Genomic DNA, 27,710 nt, shown 5'->3' on the forward strand with positions numbered 1-27,710 from the left:
AACTGTTCCCACCAATTGTCCACTTTAACCCCATTGGTTTTAATGGTGGATGTAGCTCCATCTAGACTCCGGCATGAACCTCGTCGATAAATGCAAGTCGGGTTCCTCTGACCCACATGGGGTTACTAATGGCATTTGAACCTGCTCTGGAGTGGAATGCCCACCCTGCGACCACCCTGTGTGGTAAGGATCTCTGGAGCCCAACAACATGACTGAAATTAAGTGAGAGAATGATCCTTGGTGGGGGCAAGATGAGCAGGGGGAGTCCTCCAGGCCCAAAGGAAAATCCAACTCCTGTTGCCCCCTTTCACCAGTCATGAGATCCTCCTCCTCCTGACCCACCTAGTTTCTGGGAGCGTTCTCCTGATGCCATTGGTGAGCTCCAGTTTGCTCAACCCATGCACCCACCCACCTGCTGTCCAGCTGGCACTTTCCATCTGAAATGGGTGAGGTGCTGACCTGTGACACTGAAATGGAGCTCAACCATTAAAATCCGAGTTTGCCTCTGACTCAAACACCTGACTGGCAATGCCATCCTCTCACCTCAGACTCCCTTGGGAGTTAGGATTGGGCCTTTGGTGATGAATTGGTATATTAGCATTCCCAATTTTCACTTAGAACCATAGAATGATTGCAGCCAGAAGGAGAACATTCAGCCCATCATTTCAGTGCCAGCTCTCTGCAAGAGCGACTCAGCTAGTCCCATGCCCCCGGTTTTTCCCTGTAGCCATGAAAATTTTTCCCATTCAGATAATTATCCAATTCCTTTTTGAAAGCTACGATTGAATCTGCCTCCACCACACTCTCGGGCAACTCATTCCAGATCCTAACCATTCACTGTGTAAAAACACTTATTCATTATGTTGCATTTTGCTCTTTTATCAATCTCTTAAATCCGTATCCTCTGGTTCTCGACCCTTCCACCAATGGGAACAGTTTCCCCCTATCTACTCTGTTCGGACCCCTCTTGATTTTGAACACCTCTACAAAATCTCTCTCAGCCTTCTCTTCTCTAAGGAAAGCAACCCCAGCTTCTCCATTCTATCCATATCACTGAAGTCCCTCATCCCTGGAACCATTCTTGTAAATATTTTCTGCATCCCCTCTAAAGCCATCACATCCTTCCTAAAGTGTGGTGCCCATAATACTCGAATTGTGAATGAACCCGTACAGGTTTGTCATAACTTCCTTGCTTTTGTACTCTATGCCTCTATTTATAAAGCCCAGAATTCCATATGCCTTGCTAATTGCTTTCTCAATCTGCCATGCAACCTTCAACAATTTGTAACTCCCAGGTTCCCCTGCTCCTCCAGCCCCTTCAGAATTTTACTTTTTATTTTATATTGCCTTTCCATTGCCTTTCTCATTCTTTCTACCAAAATGTATCGCTTCACATTTCTCTGCATTAAATTCCATCTGCCACTTGTTGGCCCAGTCCCCCAGCCTGTCAATGCCCTCTTGAAGTCTATCAATGCCCTCCTCACAGTTTGCAATACTTCCAAGTTTTGTGCCATTCGCAAATTTTGAAATTATGTCTTGTGCACCCAAGTTTAGGTCATTAATATATCAAGAAAAGCAGTGGCCCTAAAAATGGCCCTAGGGAACCCCCAAGTATAGCTTCCTCCAATCTGAAAAACAACAGTTCACAACTACCCTGTTTCCTGTCACTCAGCCAACTTCGTATCCATGCTGTCATTGTCCCTTTCATTCCATGGGCTTTGACTTTGCTGACAAAGCCTGTTGAGTGGCACTTTATGAAACCTTTTGGAAGTCCACATAAACATCACCCATATTACCCTGATAAACCCTCTCTTTTACCCCATCAAAAAACCTCAATCAATTTAGTTAAGCGCAATTTGCCCTAAAATAAATCCTTGTTGGCTTTCCTTAATTAATTCACATTTGACTGTTAATTTTATTCCTGATTATCATTTCTCAAAGCTTTCCCACCACCAATACCCGCCACCTGTAATTGCTGGATTTACCCCTCCTAGGCCCAGGGCCTGTGTTTGAATCCAGCCCAGTCTGATCGATGAAAGATTCTGGTTGCTAGCAGTGACTGAACATTGCCCTGGTGGTTTCATCATGTGACACCCGGCCTCCAATCATCTGTCCCAACACTTCTTTCATTGGCCGCCTAACACGTCCAACCTTTTGATGACCCGCCATCCCCACCAATCAGAAATGAATACCAGATCGGAAGTTTCTGGATTAACAGTCATCTCGCCTTTCTTTCCATTACCAGTACTTTTGTAACTAATAAACAAAAAGGGTAAATTCAGAATGTTCATAGTAGATAAAAAAAAGCTCACTTTAATACCTGGAAGATTTTTCTCCCTGGACTGCCCAGAGCAAGGATCTGGACATTAGCTTTTAAATCCTGCAGACCCCAGACCAATTCTGGAGTGGTGACAACCCTAATGAAAGTCCCGTACTTCTGCTGGCTATGAGACTCCTATACAAAATAGCTGGTTCGTGTCAACACAGCTTCCAGCTGGGTGCAGGTGTGAAGCATAAATCTCCCCCAAATTCAGCAATAAATTGAGAATATTGCATGCAGAGAGGCCATGGGAAGTATGGGCACTGGTCTGAACCTGGTCCTGAGGTACTTCATGCAGATAGATCAAGGGGAGCTTTATTATGCCTATACCTGTTCAAGATATACTTATAATGCTGACACCTTGTGAGCAGAAATTCCCCAGTGCAAAAGAGTTAAACACAAAAGAAAAGCCCACTTTATTTTCCCAGGTTCCTAACCTTTGCTTTTTGGAATTCCCTTGGAAAATTGTGAAGCAGTGCAAGCACGGGGTGCTCTGGAGATGAAGCATTGCAAGGAGAGTTAAGGCATCTCCACACACAAGCAATGCAAGTTAGAGCATGCTATGTGTGATTTATGAGGTTTTTACATGACTTTATCAATAGCTGTCATTGGCAGCGGTGTCAGCGAGAGTTTCTCTGCCTTCCTTAGGGAGATATAAATAATGTTTAGTTGAAGTTGACTGACTGACAAGAGAATAGTGGAGAATTAATGAGGTGGCCCATCGATTCCACTGACACCACTGTGGGCAATATGTTAATAATGTCACAGTTGTTTTGAAGCCTATTTCACTCTACTTATGTTAATCATCTATTTGTTTCTATAGATTTCCTTCCACATTTAGTCATCTGCACAGAGCTGATGCAGCACAGTCCCAGTGGAACTCCTCAGCTGCACTCGCACAGTACATTTGCATATTTGTGTATGTGCAAGTGGGTGTGTGTGTTTGTGTGTGAGCATGTTTTTGTTTGTGTGTCTGTGTGTGTTTGCATTTTTGTGTGCTTGTTTGGTTGTGGGTATGAGTGTACGTGTTTGTGTGTGTGTTTGTGCACAAGTATGTGTTTGTGTGTGTGCATGCGAGTGTGTGTGCATGAGTGTTTGAGTGTGTGCGAGTATGTTTGTGTGTGTGCGAGTGTGTGAGTATGTTTGAGTGTGTTTGTATGTGTTTTTGTGTTATATGCAAGTATGTGTGTGTGTTTGTGTGCGAGTGTGTGTTTGTGTGTGTGTGTACGAGAACGTGTATGTGTTTGTGTGTGAGAGTATGTATGTGTGTTTGTGTGTATGTGTTTGTGTGTGTGTGTTTATGCTGAAGGCTGGCATCTATGATGATAGGGACTACAGAAAGAGGCCAAAATGGATTATCCACTCAACAACTAACATCTGGCTGAAGAACATTGCGAATGTTTCAGCCTTATCTTTTGCACTGATGTGCTGGGCTCCCCTATCATTGAGGATGGGGATATTTGTGGAGCCTCCTCCTCTCGTTAACTGTTTAATTGCCCACTGCCATTCACAACTGGATGTGACAGGACTGCAGAGCTTTGATCTGATCCTTTGGTTGTGGGATTGCTTAAACTCTGACTATAGCAACTCTTTCTGCTGTGTGGCATGCAAGTAATCCTGTGTTGTAGCTTCATCAGATTAACTGGTCATTTTTATGTATGCCTGGTGCTACTCCTGGTATGCTCTCCTACACACCTCACTGAACCAGGGTTGACCCCCCACCCCCCACCTGCCTCCCACCCCTCACCATCCACCACTGGCTAGATGGTAATATGCTGGGCCATGAGGTTACAGTTTTAGCTGAATACAATTCTGCTGCTGCTGATGCCCCACTGCACCTCATAAATGCCCAGTTTTGAGCTATTGCATCTATTCTGAATCTATCCCATTTAGCACGGTGGTAGTGCCACACAACACGATGGAGGGTATCCTCAATAAGAAGACTCAATTTCATTTCCACAAGCATTGCTTGGTGATCAGTCCTACCAGTACTGTCATGGACAGATACACCTGAGACAGGTAGATTGGTGAGGACCAGGGCCAAGTAGGTTTTCCCCTCTTGTTGTTTCCCTCATGTGCTGCAGGCCTGGCTTGGCAGATCTGTCCTTCATGTCTCGGCCAGCTCGGTCAGTGGTGGTGCTACCAAGCGACTCTTGGTGATGGACATTGAAGTCCCCCAACCCAGAGTACATTTTGTGCCCTTTTTACTCTCAGTGCCTCTTCCAAGTGGTGTTCAACATGGAGGAACACTGATTCATGACCTGAGGGAGAGAGGTAGGTGGTAATCAGCAGGTTTCCTTGCCCATGTTTGACCTGATGTCATGAGATTTCATGGGGTCCAGAATCAGTGTTGAGGGCTCCCAGTTAGAGGCAATCCCTCTGATAGGTCAGTCCTGCCAGTGGGACAGGACATACCCAGGAATGGTGATGGAGGAGTCTTTGACATTGTAAGGTATGATTCAGTGAGTGTGACTATGTCCGGTAGTTTGACTAGCTTGTGGGACAGTTCTCCCAAACGCACAAGTCATCAGATGTTAATGAGGAGGACTTTTCAGTGTCAATTAGGCAGATGTGCCTTGTTCCTAGGTCGATATTGGGTCCAGTGTTATCTTTAGTGGTTGATACAGCTAAATTGTTGGCTAGACTATTTCAGAAGGCAATTAAGATTCAACCACCTCCTGTGGGTCTGGAGTCACATACAGGCCAGAGCAGGTGAGGATGGCAGATTTCCTCCCCTAAAGAATGTCATTGAATGGTTGGGTTTTTATGACAATCCAGTAGTTTTCCAATTTAAGTAATTAACTGAACTTAAGTTCGCCAGCTGCTGTTGTGGGATTTGAGATCATGTTTGGATCATTCGTCCAGGCCTCTGGGTTACGAGTTATTAATCACTATGCCTGCCATTCCCTCCATGGCCTTGTTCCTCCTGATCACTCTGAGCTCTTTCAGCTCTCTGCAATCTCTGCATTCCTCCCATTCTGGTCTCTTGTCCATCCTCAACTTTCTTCACTCTAACCTTGGTGGCCATGCCTTCAGCTATTTAGCTTCAAAGATCTGGCATTGCCTTCTTACATTTCTTACCTCGCTTCATCTCTCTCTGTTTGAGACCCTCCTTAAGACCAACCTCTTTAACCAAAGTTTTCGCCTTTTGTGGTTTGGTGTCAATTTTTGCCTGATTACACTCCTGTACAATGCCTTGGTTTAATCATGTTCAAGGTGCTATATAAATGGCATCTCCAAGGTTAATACTGTACATCTTTAACCTCGCAATTACATTGGGATATACCATATAAGCACCACACACATTGGCATGAAATTATACCCGCAACCATTTTAACAGGCATGATAATTAAATTAACGAGGTTCCACTTAATGTAAAACAGTTAATACCCCCACTCAACGTAACAGAAGAAGGAGCCTCACCAACACGTTAACTTGTTTGCTAGTACCTCAGTGAAATTTCACAGTTACCATCTTTTTATCTGCAATGGACTAGGCCAGGCCAGACTTTGATCCTCAGTAATAAAAACAGAAAATGCTGGAAATACTCAGCGGCTCTGGCAGCAGATCTGCGGAGAAAGAAGCAGCGTTAACATTTCAGGTCAATGACCTTTCATCAGACCTTGTTTGATTTTTCCACTGAGTTGTAACATGTGGGAAAGGGATTGTTAAGAGCAACCAGGCAGATGTTGCTGGAAAGAGTGCATTGACAGTTGAAGTGAAGGGCACCTTTCTGTGATTCTCCCCTCATGCCAATACAATCTTTTGAGCACAGGGTGGGTATTGACCATAATCACCCAAACCTGCATTTGTGCCCTTCTGGAGATATGGGTGGAAAAGTAAACACAACTTGCCTCACAAGACGCTCATTGAATGAAAAAAAGATCTGAATCTACTTGCTTTAGAGATGGCAGAAGGTGAGATTAGAATATGGTCTTTAAAAGGAAGGGTTGACATTCAACGAGTGAGTCACTTTGGGAGGGAGTGACCATTTGCTTCATGATGATATTCCTGTCTATCTATCAGAAGGAGTTTGGGCTCCCTTACAAACAACCCCAGTGAGTAGCAGCTAGAATATGGGGCAGAGTTTTCCGCTCTGAAGGCTAAGTGGGGCGGTGGGTGGGAAAGTTGGCGCGCTTCCTGCTTTCTGGCGGGTCTCCGTGCCAGATTGCCTACTTTTCATCTCATTATTTATGCATAAGTGAGCAGCGCACTGTACCTTGTGGAGGAGTGGGGTGGGATTTGTCTGCCCTGCTGTTACCTCATCGGCTCATATTTCTGGCACCATAGTTAAACAGCCCCGGCTCACACATTCACTCTCTGCAGCCCAGGACCTGTCGTGGAAAGCACCAGAATGGCTCCAGGAGAGACGAAGTTCAGCGACAAGGTATTGACAACACTCCTCCAGGCTGTCGGGGATCAGCGGGCGGTTCTTTACCCCCATGATGGGAGCTGAAGGTCCACCGACCTCACCACCTAGGCTTCGGAGGAGGTTGCCAGGGCGGTCAGCACCTGCGCTCCTCAGAAGAGGACTGCTATCCACTGCAGGAAGAGGATAAATTATCTCATCTGCTCTGCCAAGGTAAGTCAACCTACTCCTCAATCTCAACCCACAGTCTTACAAGGCCATCAGGCATTTGCAGGGTTACAGTCCACAGGAATCTCACACGCTCCCAGTACAAGGGAAGTATCACTGATTCTCTCACACACTCTTCGACATCTTCATCTCATGTCACATCCTGCACAAGTTGCGTCTTCAGGCCTTACATAGGTCCATGCAGCACACACAGAAGGCAGGAATGCTTATCATCTGCTTTGGCATCTGTTCTGCTCACATCTGTCCATCTGTCTTTATGCAGGGAAAGATCACCCAGAACAACAGGGGGAGATCTCAGACAAGAGGGGGAGATGCCTGAGCTCAGGCCACTCACCCCCTCTGAAGAGCAGGCGGCAGAGCTGGCTGGTGAGGACAGGGACCATTCCTGCGCCGAAGGTAGGATTGGTGTCTCCCAACAAGCCAGTGAGGCTCCATCCACAAGTCTTCACCTACCCTCTGAAACTGTGAGAGCTCTTTAATTTAGGTGACTGGCCAACCAATCATTAATTATCTCTTCTCTCTATTGCAGCCACCAGCAAGAAAAGGAAGAGACACACCGGCAACCAGCCCATCAGCCCGAGTCCCCAGACCAACCTGGACGAGGATCCTGAGGACCCATTGGAGCCATCACTGCTTTCACCTGGACCCACCACCAGTACAGACACACACCTCGATGGGACCTGGTTTTAGAGCAGGCTCGGGGTCACCACCTAGTGAACACAGCACAGATTCTGGTCCACAGCAGGTGGAGGCGGTGACAGCCAAGGTCACCGAAAGTCAGAGGACTGCTGGAGGCCAGGCTTCTGCTGAGTCTGAATCCGATGACGAGCCTCTGGAATTAGCTTTGAGAGAGATGTTGGAGCCCCAAAAACAGGGAGCAGTATACCAGGCAGAGTTATCAGAGGCCGTCGTCAGATTAGAGCAGAGGATGGAAGAGTCCGTCCATGTTCTGTCTGATGTCGTGGTGCCGACATGCCAGAGCATCAACCATTGGAAGGGTGGCGATTGCCATGGACACATTGGTCCAGCATATCCATGCAGATATCCGCATGGACCTGCAAACCATCACTATAGCCATGAGCGGAATCCATCAGTGGTTATGTGAGAGGTAGACGGGGCACCATGATCTCCCCCTATGAGCCCTTTCTCCTCACGGAGTCTCCTCGAGCACCCACAGGGAGGAGGAGCATCAACTGGACACCTTGAAGCAATCCACCCGGAGCTCTCCTGGGCTGTCCAGCTGCTCCAAGTCCCTCTGCCCGTGACCCCAGCAACTCCAGCTGCTCAGGCCGAGGATGGTGCACCTGCCCCACAGCAGGAGACCCAAAGCAGGTCTGGGCCCCGTAGGCCTCGGCCCTCCAGGGTCACCATGGACAACAGGGCACAGCAGTCAGCAGGTTGCCTCCACCTCTGCTGTGGATGTCGGGGAAGCACCTAGATGTCGCGGTAGGTTAAGAAAAATTAAGAAATATTGAAAGCACAGTGTTCACTCACTCTAAATACTTTGCACATCTGTAAATGTATTTTGCTGATCTGAAATTCACATCTAGTGAATGGCTCTTCTATCTGATGCTAGGCTCTGAGGTCATACAAGTGTAACAGGTCCCTCCTCCTCACTAATCTCCCATCGTGTGCCTCAGGTCTATGGTGTCTCGCACAATCTCAGTGAGTCGCCTTTCTGTCCACAGCAGCAACATGAGAAAAGCTTCTTGCTCTATCGCCATGGTGGGTGGGCAATGCATTCCTGAGACTTGTATCGGAGGATCACATCATGTGGCGTCATGAGTATCAATTTTCCAATTTGGTTTATTCCCCTGACGCTGCTACTATGTGGATCTGATAGGTTTTAATGGCGACCAGCATTGGAGTCATTCTAACTCGGTGCATCTTTCTCTGGCCTCCATGTAACGTCTGTCAGGCTCGAGTGTGGGTTACATTTCAGTAATAGTTGAGGATCTTAAGGCATTCATGGCGGCCTGTAGCGTGATGTCGTGACCGTGTGTACAGCTAGGCATAACCCTTAATCTTCACCTACATGATACAAGCTATGGACCTAGCTAGCAATTGGTGACTCCTGAAGTGACTGCCTGGTGGCAATGACTGTGTGGGATCAGAGTTGTGTGTCTATGTTCATGATGCCAGACTATTAAATGAGGGAATGCCAATCTGGACCCGAGGGTCTGGCTAGCGTGGCTTGACATAATCTTCCAGCCAGATCTCCGATTGGCAATCAGCAAGGTTATTTGATCGTCATGATACCATCAATGTGCCAGGTTCTGTTTATCTGAATATTTTTAAAAATTCATTCACGTGATGAGGGCTTCGTTGGCTGGGCTGGCATTTATTGCCCATCCCTAGTTGCCCTTGAGAAGCTGGTGGTGAGCTATCTTCATGAACCACTGCAGTCCATGTGCTGTAGGTACACCCACAGTGCTGCTAGGGAGGCAGTGCCAGGTTTTGACCCAGCGACAGTGAAAGAATTTCCAGGTCAGGATGGAGAGTGACTTGGAGGGGAACCTCCAGATGGTGGTGTTCCCATGTATCTGCTGCACTTGTCCTTCTAGATGGTAGTGGTCATGGGTTTGGAAGGTGCTGTCTAAGGAGCCTTGGTGAATTCCTGCAGTGCATCTTGTAAATGGTGCACACTGCTGCTACTGTGCGTCGGTGGTGGAGGGAGTGAATGTTTGTGGATGGGGTGCCAATCAAGCGGGCTGCTTTGTCCTGGATGGTGTCAAACTCCTTTAGTGTTGCTGGAACTGCACTCATCCAGACAAGTGGGGAGTAATCCATCACATTCCTGACTTGTGCCTTGTAGATGGTGGACAGGCTTTGGGGAGTCAGGGAGTGAGTTACTCATCGCAGGATTCCTAGCATCTGACCTGCTCTTGTAGCCACAGTATTTATATGGCTAGGCCAGTTCAGTTTCTGGTCAATGGTAACCCTCAGGATGTTTATAGTGTGGGATTCGGTGATGGTAATGCCATTGAATGTCAAGGGCTGATGGTTAGACTCTTTTTTGTTGGAGATGGTCATTGCCTGGCACTTGTGTGGCGCGAATGTTACTTGCCGCTTATCAGCCCAAGCCTGGATATTATCCAGGTCTTGCTGCATTTGGACTTGGACTGCTTCAGTATCTGAGGAGTCATGAATAGTGCTGACCATTGTGCAATCATCAGCAAACATCCCCACTTCTGACCTTATGATGGAAGGAAGATCATTGATAAAGCAGCTGAAGATGGTTAGGCCCAGGACACTGCCCTGAGGAACTCCTGCACTGATGTCCTGGAACTGAGATGACTGACCTGCAACAACCTCAACCATCTTCCTTTGTGCTAGGTATGACTCCAACCAGCGGAGAGTTTTCCTCCTGATTCCCATTAACTCCAGTTTTGCCAAGACTCCTTGATGCAACACTCAGTCAAATTCAGCCTTGATGTGAAGGACATTCACTCTCACCTCACCCTGGGTGTTCAGCTCTATTGTCTATGTTTCAACCAAGGCTGTAATGAGGTCAGAAGCTGAGTGACCCTGGCAGAACCCAAACTGGGCATCAATGAGCAGGTTATTGCTAAGCAAGTGCCGCTTGATAGCACTGTTGATAACCCCTTCCATCACTTTACTGGTGATTGAGAGTAGACTGATGGGGCGGTAATTGGTCGGGTTGGATTTGTCCTGCTTTTTGTGTACAGGACATACCTGGGCAATTTACCACTTAGCCGGGTAGATGCCAGTGTTGCAGCTGCATTGGAACAGTTTGGCTAGGGGTGCAGCAAGTTCTAGTTCTAGAGCATAAGTCCTCAGTACTATTGTCGAAATATTGGCAGGGCCCATAGCCTTTGCACTTTCCAGTACCTTCAGCTGTTTCTTGATATTGCGTGGAGTGAATCGAATTGGCTGAAGACTGGCATCTGTGATGCTGGGGACCTCCGGAGGAGGCCGAGATGGATCGTCCACTCGGCACTTCTGGCTGAAGATTGTAGCAAATGCTTCAGCCTTATCTTTTGCACTGCTGTGCTGGGCTCCTCCATTTTTGAGGATGGGATATTTGTACAGCCTCCTCCTCAAGTGTATTTTTTAATTGTCCACCACCATTCACGACTGGCAGGATTGCAGAGTTTAGATCTGATCCGTTGGATGTGGGATTGTTTTGCCCTGTCTATCACTTGCTGCTTATGCTGTTTGGCATGCAAGTAGTCCTGTGATATAGCTTCACCAGGTTGACACCTCATTTTTAGGTATGCTTGGTGCTGCTCCTAGCATGCCCTCCTATACTCTTCATTGAACCAGGGTTGATCCCCTGGCTTGATGGTAATGATGTAGTGGGAGATATGCTGGGCCATGAGGTTACAGATTGTGTTCGAGTACAATTCTGCTGCTGGTGCACTGATCCTCATGGATGCCCAGTCTTGAGTTGCTAGATCTGTTCGAAATCTATCCCATTTAACACAATGGTAGTGCCACACAACACGATGGCGGGTATTCTCAATGTGAAGACAGGACATCGTCTCCACAAGAACTGTGCAGTGGTCACTCCTACCGATACTGTCATTCCATCGGCAGTCGAAATAGTGCTGACCAGCTTGCAATGCCCGTTGTGACTGTCCAAGTCCCTCCTATCGTCCTGGAAGAGCATCATGTGCAAGTTCCCTCCCTCCGATCACTCTCCTGCATCCCCCTCTAACCCTGGAGCCCATCGTAATCCTGGTAGATATCCCTGTTCTGCCCCTGCACTATTTCCTGTTGATGTCCCCATGCCCCATGTTGACCTGATGCCTCCCCATCTTGAGGCCTTTGCACAGTGACCTACTGAGACACCCCCATGAGACCATTGAGTGCCCCCCTCTTAGTTACCAGCTCCTCATTTACAGGCTGCAGATGCCTCCCCTAACTATGACTGTGCCATCTGCGGCCCAGTACTAAGCCATCAACCCCCCAGGACCAAAATGTGCGAGGGACTGACCACGCCCTCCACACCACACTGTGCACAACTGACACAGGGGGGGACAGGCCCTCCCCCACCCTGGACTGGGACCAGGACACAGGTGCCAGGCACAGCTTTGTGGCATAGTGCACACAGCCAGGACTGTCCCTGCTTTCTGGCCCCGACTACATGGTGTGCACTGTCCAAGGACTGTCTTAGGCTTATCCCTTTCCACCCTGTGCTCCTATATCAGTATGCATCCACCCCACACCTCCAGTCATGTGTGTCTCTGACCATCCCCTGTCTCCTGGGCTTCAGGGGAACCCCACCCCCCTCCAGTCAAACGTCTACCTTCCAAAAATCCCCCTTCCCTTTCCACTGGACTTGCCTGAGCAGCTCTGGGATGGAGTTGGAGCAGCTGTGAGCACAGCCCAGTGAAAGGTGGGCCAGCACCAGATGCACAAACCTCGAAGTCGCGTGTGAAGTGCAGTTCGCCAGGTGCACACCTGTTATATCTGGGCGTGATTCACAACGGTCTAATTAGCTGCCAGCGTGGCCATTTGATTTGGAGTGGGGGCGTGATTCTGAGTTTTTTATGTGCCTTCACGCGATGCAAAGCCATGCAAATGGCTCCCGACATGGCGCATGGGCAACCCAACCCACCATGAAACTCGGGAGCGGGAAACTGCGACCATTTTCACGCTGGCGGGAAGCTGACTTTTGGCCGCACTCCAAATTTTCTGGTCCTGCTTGATGCCAGCTGCTGGCGGGACTGGAAAATTCCACCCATTGTCTCTAAATACTGGATTGGCATCCAGTAGGGCGGTCACAACTGGATGGAGTAAACACTGGCTCAGTGTTGGCACTCGTGCCTCTGAATCAGAAGAGTAGCGTTCAAACCCCTAGAGCAGACAGTCTCAGTGAGCAGCAACCACAGATCTAGCCCTGAGCTCTGGCTGGATATCCAGTGGTGGGGTGGGGGGAGGGGGTAGATGGGCAGGGGAGGGGGAGGTACCTTCATAAAATGGGTGTCCCAGGTTCTATTCACACCTACCTTTCTACTATGATAGCTTTGAAGCAATTGGGTCCTCACTTTAAATTAAACTGCCAGTAGGAGAGCAGCCTGTGCCCATCTTGTCAAAGAGCTCAGTTTCAGGGGCTGTTAGGCTTCGTTATGAAAGAGGCTAATGTTATATTTCCTTTCAAAGGTCTGAAAGCAACAATCCCTCCAAAATTGGCTACATAATATTGTTTTTAAATTCTTCTCTTGGAGGGGGTTGGTGTCTCAGGTGACTGCCCCACCCTTCGGAGGCCAAACGCCCACTATTCTTGGCCCTTGGTCCCGTCAACATTGATGAATGAACAGTAACAGCTCCGGCTGGGCACATGCTAGGAAGTAATCCTCCCAGGGATTTCTGCACCTAAATTTCCTCTTGAGGCCTCTTCTTGTGATAGTGTAAGCTCCACTCCATCTTGTTTGCGCACAGTTACCAATGCTTGGTTGGTTTAGTAATGACTTCAGGCCATAGGCTTAGTTACCTATGAAGAAGATAGTGTCATTGCATTAATGTAACTGGTAAACTGCATAAATAGTGAGGTCAATGCTTTATGTAGCAGCCAGCTACCAACCTTAACCTCTTGGAGAAACCTTCTGCATTGTCCTTGAGTTTACAGGGACAAAGTGAGTAGCACACACAAGCATTATTTTTATTATTCCATGGGATGTGGGCCTCGCTGGCAAGGCCAGCATCTTGTTGCACATCCACAATTGCCCTTGAGAGCAGTTAAGAGTCAGTCACATGTAGACCAGACCAGGTAAGGATGGCAGGTTTCCTTCAGTTAGCCAGATGAATTTTTACAACGACTGGTGATAGATGACATGGCCCACATTACTGAGACTAACTTTCCATTCCAGAATTATTAATTAATGGAATTTAAATTCCCACATGGTGGGATTTGAACCCATGTCCCCAGAGCATTAGCCCAGGCTTCTGGATTACTAGTCCAGTGAATTTACCACTCTACTACCATCTTCCATGATGGGCATTCACCACTTTGTGCCTGTGGGGATCTTACCCTGGCACATGTTTGGTACATTTGCCAACATAAGCATAGCGACTGCACTTAAAAGTAATTCATTCTGTTCAAAGCGCTTTGCGATGTTTCTGAGAGATGTGGTGAGGCCCTATTTAAACGCAGTATTTTCTTCTTTCTACACTGGAATAATGGAATACTTCCTTGTCAGAGCTTCACATGACTAGTTTGAATAGACAATATAAACAATTCACTCATTGCTATTTACCAATTTGACCTCTGGCAATCTAGTAGAGACGGTCCAGCTATCTCTCCTCTGACCTCTGGGTAAACATGCAGGGAACAACTTACCTCAAGAAAGGGGTTTGAAGCCACCACCTGCTGACCCTGAAGTGAGACGGCTACCACTGAGCTATAGCGCACACCACAGCAGTCCTGGGACAAACATTCATCTGCCTGATCATTGTAGGCCAGGGAGAGAATGATGCAAGCAGCCTCATGGTCAGCATCCATCTGCTCAGAGCTCTATCTATAGGAAACGCAGAAAGTACTTTCACAGTTAATACACCCCGGTGTGTGATAATGATCTTTCACCATCAGGATTGCAAGCTTCTTTCTACTGATGTACTACTTTGGGGCCAAGAAGATGTCAGTGTAGTTTAAAGATGAAGAAGTCATTTCAAATCCCTGATAAATTCAAAAGAGTATTGGATAAATCCTTAAAGAGGGAAAGATTTGGCAAGAAGTGGGACTTGGATAGCTGTTTCAGAGATCCACTATAAGTATGATAGGCTGAATGGTCTGTGCTATATGATTTGGTGAAAAAATATTGAGACCGGCAAATGCGCTTTTATTCCCCCATTTCAACATTTTATATTTGGTGAATGGAGATTTATTTACAGATGTGCTCTTTAGCATTGGCCCAACAAGGATTCAGTTGCATTGACCCTTGAATACAGGAAGTGTGAATTTTGAGTGTTAAAAGAAGCAGACATACAAAGTCCTTGAAAGGCTAATGCACAATCTGATTTTAATATGAAATAAACATATGCAAAATAAGAATTGGAAAGCGTACAAAAAATGCAGATGTGCAGGAAAAGCCACAGGCACTTCATCACAATAGAGTCCCAACCCATCATCACAAACATGAAACAGTCTCCTGGCACTCCACCAGAGAGTTGTACACAAGCTTGTTACACTCCCTAGAACAGACATAAAAGGTATGTACTCCTGTGTGTGCTTCACTTCTGGGAGATTAATCCTCTGCCCTTTTCAATTAGGGGAGCCTAATTAGCAAAAGCATAGCATCAAACATCTGCATAACTCGGCGCACTGGAGATTCTTACCTCTGCCAACTCGCCCACACAAAATGAATGTCCTCGATTGACATTAAACATAATGATGTTTGCTGCTTTACATAATCTTGGAACATTCGAGATAGATTGTTGGTAAATAATTGGTCACTTTTTACTGATTGCTCAGTCAGCTTCTTTGTGTCACATCAGGTGTTTTTTCTGCGAAGGTTTGTGTTGCATTCAGCAGGTCACACTTTCTTTTAAGGTGGTACAGGTTACTTTCATGGTGGTATCCAGAACAAGGGAGTATCACCTTAAAATTAGAACTGGGCTGCCCAAGGGCGATGGGGAAGCAGATCTTCACATAAGGTTTAGTGGAAATGTGGGACTCTCCAGAAGAAGCTGTTAAGTTTAGGCTGATTGAAAATGTCAAAATCTACATCTCTCAAGAGAACTCAATGCGTTGACTTTAAACAGCTCTCCAAATTTTCCCGACCCACCCACGAAGGTGCCTGCCAGTGTCAGGGCCGGAAAATCCCACCCTATGTTTCCCCAACTCGGGTTTCTTGCCCCCTTCCTTTGTTTCACCATCAGCTGTCTATGAGCTCTGGAATTCCCTCCCTAACCCTCTCTGCCTCAACAGGAGGCCCTTTAGGTGATGTCAGAAGCATTTATTTACAGAAAGCGTAATGAAAATCTGGAACTCTCTCCCCAAGAAAGCTGTTGAGGCTGAGGGTCAATTGAAAATTTTAAAACTGAGATTGATGGATTTTTGTTGGGTAAGGATATTAAGGGATACAAAATTAAGGCAAGTAAATTGAGTTAAGATACAGGTCATCCATAAGCTAATTGAATGGTGGAATTGGTAGATCCCAAGCGGACATGAGAACTCGTCCACATGGAGGGAGAGAAGCTACAGCAAAGGTGAGGATACAGGGGTTTGCTGTCTCATTTAAAAGCAAATCCTTTTCCTGCTTCCAAATATTCTCTAAGTAACAGCAGGATATTGAAAGGCAGCATGCAATATTAAAACTGGAATTCGATGAGAGAGACGATTTTAAGGTCGATGTTTGTGGTGTGCCTGCATAGCTGAAAGCCTTACCTTGGGACTTCAGGAAGAAGCAGTGAGTTTTATTGCAATAGTTGTAGGGAGGTTGTATGAGGAATGACTCAGAAATAAATTCTCCTTGCTTGTTATTTTTATTTCTGTTTTTTAAATCGCTGCTGTCATGATTCTCAATGTTCCAATTTTAAGTTAGACATCATTACATAACAAAATATCAGGAGTTAAACAAGAGCAGGTTCAAATAATATTTTATAAAATGACAACTTTTTTGCCAATTGTCTCCACCTTACTCTGCTGAAAGGGTACAGTAGCATACGAAACATACGAAATAGGAGCAGAAGTAGGCCATTCGGTCCCTCAAGCCTGCTCCGCCATTCAAAAGATCCTGGCTGATCTGTTTGTGTTTAAAGTTCTACATTCCCACCTACCCTCGATAACCTTTGATTCCCTAGCCTAACAAGAATCTATCTACCTCTGCCTTAAAGATATTCAGTGACCCTGCTTCCACTACCTTCTGAAGAGAGAGCTCCAAAGTTGCACAACACTCAGAGAAAAAATTTCTCCACATTTCTGCCGTATAAGGGCAACCCCTAATTTTAAAACAGTGTCCCCTAGTTCTGGGCTCACCAATAGGAAACATCCTTTCCACGTCCACCTTGTCAAGACCACGGCATGGTATGGTAGCATAGTGGTTATGTTACTGGACTAATAATCCAATGTTTGAATTAGTGCTCCAGAGACATGAGTTCAACAATCCCATCATGGCAGCTGGGAATTTAAATTCAACAATGAATCTGGAATTTAAAAGCTGACACCAGAAATGGTGACCTTAAAACTATTGGGGTGTTGTAAAATACCCTTCAGCCATTTCCTGATCAGGCCAACATGTAACTCCAGATCCACAGCAATGTGGTTGACTGGAAATTACCCTCTGAAATAGAAAGCCACACAGTTGTATCCAAGAAAGTGGCTCAAGGCAATTAGGAATGGTCGATATATGTCAGTCTCGCCAACGATGACCATAACCTCTGAATGAATTTTTTAAAATCTCTACGCGCACTGCTCCATGTAACTCCACTGTAACTGGTTTATTCCATGTAAGCGCTGGAGAATTGGTTTACTCCAAGTGGCAACTCTGCAACTGGTTTACTCCATGCAACTCCTCCAGTCCTAGTCCAACTTATGTGGCTCCACCAATTCCCACACGCCAGCAGCATTTTACAGCGCATCTCACTTAACTCACACTCTCATCATCTGTAAAGTGCCAAACCAATGGGGTAAGGGCTTAAAGAGGAAGTTCAATTCTTGATGAAACTGCTGGTTATATGTGTTGAGTGGCCCAGTAACACATGAACAGAATGAGTCCATGTACACTCCTGCTCCATTCTCCAATTTGTATTGTATTTCCTTACTTCTAATTAAACACTACAGGCCGCCACCCCCCACCCCCACCCCCCCACCCCGCCCCTACCCCAGCAATGGGTGTCAGCATACTATGGCAGCTATTACACTCCAGGGTCTCCTCTTGCACTGTTTGTTATATCCAGAGGGAATATTCCAGAAGGTCTGAAATAAGAGTAGCCATGACAAGTTTTTTTGTGTCAGGATGCTGATTCTCATGGTAGAAAACATTTAAGATTAGGCTCAAGATGCCTGCTTACAGCCTGCGACTAGAGTGGTTTAAAACAAAGTGCAGAGTTTCTTTAAAATAGGAAATATAAGATGTTCCTCACTTTCTAGCTGAATAATCTACTTACTCATTAGCTTCTTCGACAGCATCTCTCTAACCTGCAACCTCTAATATGTAGAAGAGCAAGGTGCATGGGAATACCAGCCACACGTCATCCAAATCTTAGGTATAATGTGGTTCCTATCATCGTCGCTGGGTTGAAATCCCCAAACAGCCTCCCTAACAGTGCTGCAGGAACATCTATGCTGCACAGGCTGCAGCGGCTCAAGGACAAGGCCTACCATCACCTTCTCAATGGTAACTAGACGCAATCAATAAATGCCAGCCTTGCCAGAGATGCACATATCCTGAGAATGAATTTTTTAAAAAAGCTTATTTTAGCACTTACAGGTAATGTGCAATTGCAATGCATCAAAGTTAGAAAATTGCTTCTGTACATATGAGAAGCAGAAGAGTACAAAGTTCAGATGTGAGGGATAGTGGTAGCAGACTGGCCACGAGAGGTATAATGGGTGGCCAATCCCTCCATACCCATTCCATGTTGTTTGAGACTGTCGCTGAGGTGAAAAGCCTTTGTGGTTCTTCCATATTACCTGGGGCAGATTCTAATCAATGAAAGGTTGAGTGAGCTCAGATCTTTATTTGATAATGCATTTAAATTAACCAATGAGTCAGTTGAAATCTCAGTTTTGGGGGGAGTTTTCTAGAAATATGTGTCCTGCGATACCATCTCTGCATATTTTGGTACAAGCTCTCTGAAAAGTTGTATTGGATGTGTCAAGAACCAAAAGATAAGTAATTCAAATGGCAAGCAAGAATAGGAGGCTTTGCCTTATTAGTATATCTACCTCACGGCTGTGGCTTAAGCTCCATTCACCTTAAGCTGCCACGCATAGTTTGCAGGATTTAAATGGGCACAGAACTAGGACTGCATCATAACAGAGATTATGCTATGTTTTCGCTAAGTAAACCATTTATTACACAGAGACAGGGGGGCAGAGAATATTTTAAAGTAAAATGGCACTCAATGAGTGACGACACATGTGAGAGGTACAGGGAGAGAGCTTAAGAACAAGAATGTTCATCAAAGTAATCTGAATGTGTGGAGATGGCTGGGATTGAATTGACAGTATTGTTCAAAAGAGTGGGAGGGAAAGAACCTTTGGATATTAAAGAGAAGGGATCCTCCTCCAAGGAGTGATTGTACTGCAACAACTTGTGAGTAGGTGAATGAAAATAATATTTAATTGGCAGCTAGGCATGGAATTTATTTGATTAAAAAGTTGAGGAATTCTTTAAATTGAAGTGCAGTTGTTAGAACTCACAACAAAAATGGGACCAAACTGGGCTGAATCTGACTGTAATTGTGGAAGAGCATGCACCTCTCCTCCTTACCATGCAACCATGTCACCCTGGCAACTTCATTTGGAGAAAGTTTACAAAGTGGTGTGAGATCTTCATACGACTGACTTCTTGGTGAACACATTGCTTCAATTGCCTGCCTTTTACCTCTCCAATTGTTCAGTGTGAGGGGTCTGAGCCTCAGATACTAGACAACTGCTGTGTGCAATGGGAACCAAGAGGAATCCCTTTGAGATGCAGTCACACTTAAACACTTAAGTCAGATGGAAGCACATGGCAACAGACACTTTAACATCAACATCTTCAATTGGATTTAGCCAATCGTTGAAGCTGAGTCTGAGAAATTGTGAGCTGATGGATTCCATCTGTTGGGGAACCTGAACAAGAGCAGATATAGAGATTCCAAATCCAACTTCATCTCAATGTACCTGTCTCATTTGTTATTATCTCAGGATGAAAGCAGCAAGGAGATTCCTAGTTCTTGTAAATAAACATTGCATCTGGATGCTTCACTCGAGAGTTCCCACCCTGTACTACAGGGTCTTCCTGACAGTTAATTAAAGACTTCCCCCAACTGGACCAAACTGTATGTCAAGGACCCTGTGATCTTCTTCCATGACCCACAGGCTGAACTCAGTGCATATGCACTAACCTTCCAACATGCAGAGGAACATTTCCAAACAACCCAGAGGATGAGCTGGAAACACTGTACTGTCAGACTGAAGCCTGATGGCCCTGATCCTCCTCCATTCCCTCTTGCTCTAGGGGCTATTTACTGGTTGTTGGGAAATGGTGTCTTGTATATTTTTTCTTAATTACGAAGCAAGCGTTTGTGATCATATAATTATTGGTGAATCTTCAAACAGTCTAGGAACCATTGTATCTGTTTGGCAAATAAATCTCTCAGTATGTACACACAGAATAAAAGACAGATCCTGTTCTTCATTGTATAATGGTGCCTTTTTTACTTAAGAAAGGAAAGATAGCATCCTTCACAATTTCAGAATATCCCAAATTGTTTTATAGCCAACTGTAAACTGCTGTAGGAAATATGGCAGCCAATTTGTGCACAGTAATGTCCCACATGCAGCAACGTGATAATGAGCAGATAGTCTGTTTATGTGATGTTGGTTGACAGATAAATTTTGGCTAAGACATCAGGGATAACTTCCCTGCTCTGACAGAATATAGAATGATTACTGCACAGAAGGAGACTACTCGTCTCCATTCTGGCTGTCTGCAAGAAAAGCTGAGCTACTGCAATTTCCGCCTTTTCCCCATAGCCCTGCAAGATTTTTCTCTTCAGATGATTATTTAATACCCTTTTGAAAGCCACGATTGAATCTGCCTCCAGAACACGCTCAGGCAGCATTCCAAACCCTAACCACTTGCCATAAAGAAGATCTTCCTCATATCGCCTTTGGTTCTTTTGCCATCCACCTTAAGTTGGTGTCCTCTGGTTTTTCATGTGGAAGTTGCTCCAGGATATTGTGTCGTAGAAGCAATCTGTGTCTTCAGCATTGGCGTACAAGGTTGGTGCATAAGTGCAGATGATGGTGACAAAACCTTCATCTGATGGTAGATGAAGAGATTTCAGGAGTTCAGAAGTCATGACATGCACCTTAATTACCTGCAACAATCTGTTGTTGACAGCAAAGCCAAGCCCATGATCACGGTGATCTTTTGCCATGCCAGTGGAAGGTATAATTGACCTCATGTATTGATCCAGTGTTGGCCAATCTAATCTCTTGGAGAGCAGCAATGTTGATGGAGAACTTGTGTAGCTCAAGGCCAATCAATGCCATCTTATCTACATTGTCTGTTGACTGCAAGTCCTCATGCAGCCAGGGCACGTAGTCCTGATGTTCCAGCTTCCAAGGAGAATCTTACCCTTTTGTTTCCTGGGTAGCTATTTAGAATCTGCTTGCGGGGATAGGATCCCTAATCCTCACACACCTATAGAGGAAGGCAGAGTTGGCAAGTCAGTACCTTATTGGCTGGGGAATGGCCAGCTTGAGGTAGGCAGTGACTGACCAACAGGAGGTGATGATCCTTCCCAGCTTCGGAGGCAATGAGTCGTGCCCTGCCCTTACACCAATTGAGCTGGGTTTTTAACCCTTAAAGTGCTGTCTCCTGTGTTGGCCCCCTCACTGTGGTAGGAGGATGAATTGCTCTCTCCATTTGTGTTTTGGCTGCATAGCCTGGGCAGGATTTGGAGACACAGACTTTCTCAACATCTGCATCTCCCTCCTAACTGAATCCATGGGAAGGGTGGGAGCCCTTACATCCAGAGCCCATTCCATATATCTCTCAACATGAAAAAAAATTGTTATTGGCCTCTCATTACTGTTTGTGGGACCTTGCTATGCACAAATTGGCTTTTGCAGTGACTATGCTTCAAAAGTACTTCATTGATTGTGAAGTGCTTTGGGGTGTTCTGAGGCCATGAAGTATAAAATGTCTTTCTTGAGGAGAGAGTTCCAGAAAGCACGGCTGATATAATGGTGGGCCCCATCAGCTATGGTGGGCAATGGGAGGGGGGATGAATAGAAGGAATCAGAATTAGAGGAGAGTAGTAAAGATATATATAGATTAATATTTATCATTGATTCCAATTCATATCAGTATGGGTGACTTGCATTAACAGCACTTGAATGACAATCTTGCTAATTCCCAGTTGTTATTAAATTGAAGAAAGAATGTTCACCACTTGTCGAATATCCATCTTGCTGAAAGCCCAGCCTTTTTGACTTCTCATTCATATGAAATGTGCAGTTTCAATGGTACGGAGGGAGAGTTGGCAAAGTTCATTTTAACTTGCAGATTTTAAAACTCAACATCTATTGAGTTCAATGATTTTAGGTCATATATTTTTGGATGGCAGCTGTTGGTGGTGATTCAGTTTTTCCCATTTACACCACCTCTAGACACACCTTTTGTTTCTTTACTTGCCCCAATGCCATTTCCTTTTAGCTTGCACCATCATCCCCTCTGTCATTTAATCTCTCCTGTCTTCCGCCCTATCACAGAGTGCCCCATTTGTTCTTTTCCCACCCTCCCCACCATCGCCCCATTTCCCTGCCTCTGTACTTGCTTAACATCTGCTGTGCCTCTCACTTTTTCTAGTTCTGATGAAAGCTCATCGACTTGAAATGTTAAATCTGTTTCTTTCCCCACAGATGCTGCCAGATCTGCTGAGTATTTATAGCATTTTCTGTTTTTACTTCCTTCTAGCTTTTCTGCTGGCTGTCTGGTTGAAGTCCCATAGGTCTAATTACTGACTGTTCTGTAAACATTCAGAGTATGGTTTGAAAATGAGAATTAGAACAACTTTTCAAGTGTACTTTTTCTAAATTTTACATCTGTACACATGTGTTATGAGGCCATTATAGTGCTTTGACTGTGGAACACTCGGTGAGAAGCATACTTGTGCTTTGGGTAGCTAGGCTGACTGCACACACACACTGGAAGGTAATGTGGGCCAATAACTCAGGTAGGATTTTCAGCTCTCAGCCAGAAGATCACAGGTTCAAGTCCCACTCCAGAATCTCAGGCACAAAATCCAGGTTGACAGTCCAGTGCTATTTTGAGGGAGTGCTGCACAGTCAGTGTTGCTGTCTTTTTAATGAGATAATAAACCAAGGCCGTATGTGCTGTCTCAGGTGGACATAAAAGATCCCATGGCACTGATTTGAAAAATAGATAGGGTGGTTTGGAGGGGTGCTGAATTCTCCTCATTGTCCTGGCCAATATTTAACCCTCAACCTATAGTGCTAAATAAAAAAATAAAATTCTGGTCATTATCACATTGCTGTTTGTGGGAGCTTGCTGTATGTAAATTAGCTGTCACATTTCTTACATTACAATAGTAACTACACTTCCAAAATACTTACCTGACTGCTTTTAGGCTGGCGTAAGGTCATGAAAGGCGCTATATAAATGCAAGTTTTCAAGAAGATATAATAATTCTCATAATATTATTGAAATTTATTGTAAAATAGATTAATAGTAGGATGTACCTATGTGTCTACATATGTCTGTGTCTGTGTGTAAGACTTAATTGAATTAGAGGCAGCTAGTCTGGGTGCTTTGATGTAAGAAGAGAAATTAGGTTTGAAATGTTAATTAGGTAAACACGGGAAAGTTTAGAAACGCAGGTGTCAAGGGAACATTTGCATTTTGAAATAAACCAGACTAGATTGTTTTCAAAGGAGGGGTGAAATGTGTCATCTAGCCGGGTGAAGTTTAGAAACAGTGTGTTTATTTTTCCCAAAGATTACTGGTAAAACTTAGTGCTATAAGAGGTTTTTATTATCAGGGAGATAAAGTTCAAATACATAGTGAAATAATGTGTATTTGCATTCAAAGAGGAAGATATGTATAAAGGAGAGAAGACTGTTTGTAAGGGAAGGCATTTTAAGATCTTACAAGTGTGAAAAAGCCTTCAGCATCTATGCCTCAAGCTGCTGTCTTCAAAGGACTGTTAAGAAAACTCACCTTGAATTCGACTTGTTCAGGGTATCATGTTTCTTTGCCTGGGTCTTTTAAAATCTATGTGTCTTACTGTTGCCTTAACAAAAGTGTAACTGGGAGTTAGATTGATGAGGGGAATTTAGAAATTGTCATAGTAGTAATTTGTAGATCTATGTTTGTACTTAAAAATCATTTCTTCTATTAATAAATGTTTAATCTAGTTTTGTAAAACCTAGTCTTGGTGGGCTTATTACTATCGAATTCAAGGCGTGCATCTCTAAATTTATACAAACTGCAAACAAGTCGTTGCAGTTGTTTCAAATTTCCCTTTGGGATTTGAACAACTCAGCATTTCCCATCAGCTGTGTCATAACAAAGTCTTATCCAAGGGATGAGAAACCTAAGCAGCAGTGAGTGATAGTTCAGGGGATATACCTGCCCTATCATCGTGTAGTGGTGATAACCCAGCAATGCCTATTTACTTTAAAATAATACTGATAATAGTGAGGCTTAGTGGGAGATCAATTGTTCTTGAGCCATAACACAAAACTCAGGTTGCCAACCCTCCATCATTTCCTTGAAGTATTCAGAAATTAAAGATTAATATCCAGGTTACTCCTATGAGAAACACCCAAGAGTAAGACCTTAAGGTTGTTTTCTTTGAATACTTTTGTTTCTTGGGTAAAAAATATTGAAGATGACTAGGGGGTGAGGAAGGGGTGTTTGACTGGGCGAGACGATTGGAGGTGGGAGGCCATGTGATGAAACTGCTTGGTCCAACCAACATTGGCGGCCCTTCACAAAATGAGTGATGACCAATCAGCAACCCATTTTACACCTCTCCAATTAATTTTACCATTGGAGCCAATTCACTATCACCTGTTTTGTAAAGGCAAATGTCATGGTCCAGGATGTTGTTAAACCGCCAGCTATCAACACTGACAATGTTACCCTCAAGGTTACTGACAGCTTCATATATAGGTTCTACAATCACCAGCAATCTGTCACTTGATGCTGAAATCATCACACGCATTGCAAAAGCTGCTGCTGTTATATCCAAGCTGAGTAAGAGAGTTGGGAACAACAACACCCTGACTGAGAACACTAAACTGCGAATCTATCAAGCTTGTATCCTCAGCACCTTTCTCTACAGTGGTGAGAACTGGACAACATATGCTAGGCAGGAGAAAAGGCTGAACAGTTTCCGCCTTCACTGTCTCAGACGTATCCTCAGCATTCCTTAGCAGGACAAGGTCACCAACTCAGAGGTCCTGGGTTGTGCTAATTCCATCAGTGTACACTTATTGCTAAGCCAACAATGTCTGAGCTAACTCAGCCACGTTTACCAAATGGATGACAGCCGTAAACCTAAAGACCTTTTGTATGGTGAACTGGTCATTGGATCACAACCTGCTGAGCATCTAAATGTCCACTGCAAGGACACTTGCAAGTGAGACATAAAAATGGTGGATATCGACACTGTTGTTGTCAGCCATGACCTTGGGGTACTGTGTGGAAAAGCATTGGAAGAAGTGAGCAGAAATGAGAAGAGAGCCCAGAGAAAACAGAGGTCAGGGAATCCTGCACCTTCGCAGCCCACTGTCTTCCTTTGCAGCTAATGCGGCAGAGACTGCCATGCCAGAGTGGGGCTCCTGAGCCACATGGTAATGTTTAACACAGAGCTGAGCACCATGGCGCAAACCATCATTGTAGGAGAAAGAAGACTGCCAAGAGACATAACTGTGAAGACCAATTTCATCCTCCATGTCTATAAGGTGTGGCTAGAAAACTTATTTTTTCATAAGAGGCTCTTGATATTTTAAAGAAGGAATTTCAATGTTGTGATCACATACAAGAAGGTCCAATTGTGTGCTTCCCTCTTTAAAATGGAAGTGTTAATTGTTATGGTGAATCTCCTTTCTTCATTGGGTCACAATGATGAGACTTCTTCTTCCATCAGAGAATTTTGCAACGCAGGAGGAGGACATTCAGCCCATTGTGCTTGTGCCGACTCCTTGAAAGAGCTATCCAATTAACACCATTCCCCAAAAGCCCTGTAATTTTCTCTCCTTCAAGTTTTTATTCAGTCAGCTGGCTGTGAAGGCGAGATTCATTCCTTGAACTCTCCTCGTAACAGATAACTCGTGTCTGCTGCCTATACTGTATGTGTCCTGGGATTTGCAAAATGTCTGCAAGCTCCTACACTGTTTCCGCAGAATACATGCCGGCAGTCCGCTAGTGTGGACTCTAGGTAATGTCACAATTAAATAGCTTCCTGTGCTCCCTTCTCCCTCTCCCCGTGGCAGTGTAAATTTTATGTTCTTCAGAGGCCATTGCACAATTACCAAATGAATTATTCTTTTGTCTGTGAGGTTAAGTGTAGTGAGGACAATCTACGTTTGTAAGGATCTTCCTGTGGTATAACACACTTAATGTTTTGATCAGTATCATCAACAAGGTGAAAAGTGTAGCTGGCTGTGAGTTGTATAAAATACATTGAGGCAAAGTTGTCCTACAAACAAGTGATGCTCTTATGTATGTGTTTTTTAGCCTCTCTCTTATTGTTATTTCTGTGCCATTCTGAGGACAGTTTTGTATCACACAGTATTTACAGCACAGAAATGGGCCATTGAGCCTACAGGTCCATGCTCTACACAAGCCTTGAACTTTGAACTTGTGTCCACTGGGAACTAAAGGTTATGTTTCTTGGTTCTACATGTAACCTCCCTTTATCTCCCTTTATCTGCCCGACGTCATCCCGCCCTATTTAAATTTTCAGGAAGGTGGGGGCGCAGCAAAATCAGCTGCGGGCCCACCGACCTGTCAATGGCCAACTGAGGCCATTGACAGGATCATCTAAACAATTAAAGGACCTGCCCGTCCAACCTTAAGGTTGGTGGGCAGGCCAGGAGCCCCGGCGGCAAACAGAAAAAAAATGAAACCTCATCCATCGGAGGGTTGAGGTCTCATGCAGGGTTTTAAAAAGTTTAATAAAGTTATAGTGTAAGTTATGAACATGCCCCATCTCATGTGACATTGTCACATGAGGGGGACATGTTAGGGAATTTTTTTTTCTCTATTTTTAACCTTTTTCAAAGTGGAAGCGATCTCCCTGAGGCTGCACTTTGTCTCAGGGGGATGTGCGCTCTTTCGTGCGCATGCGCAAAAGAGCGCACTCTCGCTTTTGGGGAATCCCCCCTGCCCGCCCGCACAGGAAGTGCAGACATAGCGCTTCCTGCCGGATATCACGCTGGCTGGGCCTTAATTGGCCCGCTCACGTAAAATGGCGGTGCGGCCCGCTTCTCTAGTGGGGATCGGCTCCCTGCCCGCCGGAAATTGGGTCGGGCCCGCCCACCCGACAGGCAGAAAATTCTGCCCCAGGTCTTCAACTGCAAGGCACTAAACTCTAGAATTCCCTCCCTAAATCTCTCTGACTCTCTACCTCTCCTGCTCTAAGATGCTTCTTAGAACTTGTCTCTTTGACCACCCTGCCCTAACGTCTTCTTATGTGGTTCAATATCAAATTTTGTTTGATGACGCCCCTGTGAAGTAACATTTAACTAAGTTAAAGACACTATATAAAGTGCAAGTTCCTGTTGCTAGGTGATTAACTGCCAAACATATTCATTGACCAGTAAATGAGAAAGTGAGCAATAGCACACTGTAAAGTTACAGTAAATACAATCTTAACTATCCCTGCTCGTAAAATAGAAAGTAACAATCAGTCATGCCTGTTGCAATCTAAACTGGACTCCCCAATTTTAATAAGATAGCCTCAGAAATATTTTCTTTAACAAGATGACTGGGACAAGTTTAAATGCATGTCTCAAACTCAGAGTGGGCAGCCTATCAAAATGCATATAAAAATAAAAGCTGCCTGATGTTTATACTTGAATGTTTTATGGGATATGGGGTTAAAGCGGCTAAATGAAATTAAGGTACAGATCAGCTA

Source organism: Cetorhinus maximus, chromosome 13 (genome assembly GCF_964194155.1).
Source record: "Cetorhinus maximus chromosome 13, sCetMax3.hap1.1, whole genome shotgun sequence".
In the NCBI taxonomy this organism is placed as follows: Eukaryota; Metazoa; Chordata; class Chondrichthyes; order Lamniformes; family Cetorhinidae; genus Cetorhinus; species Cetorhinus maximus.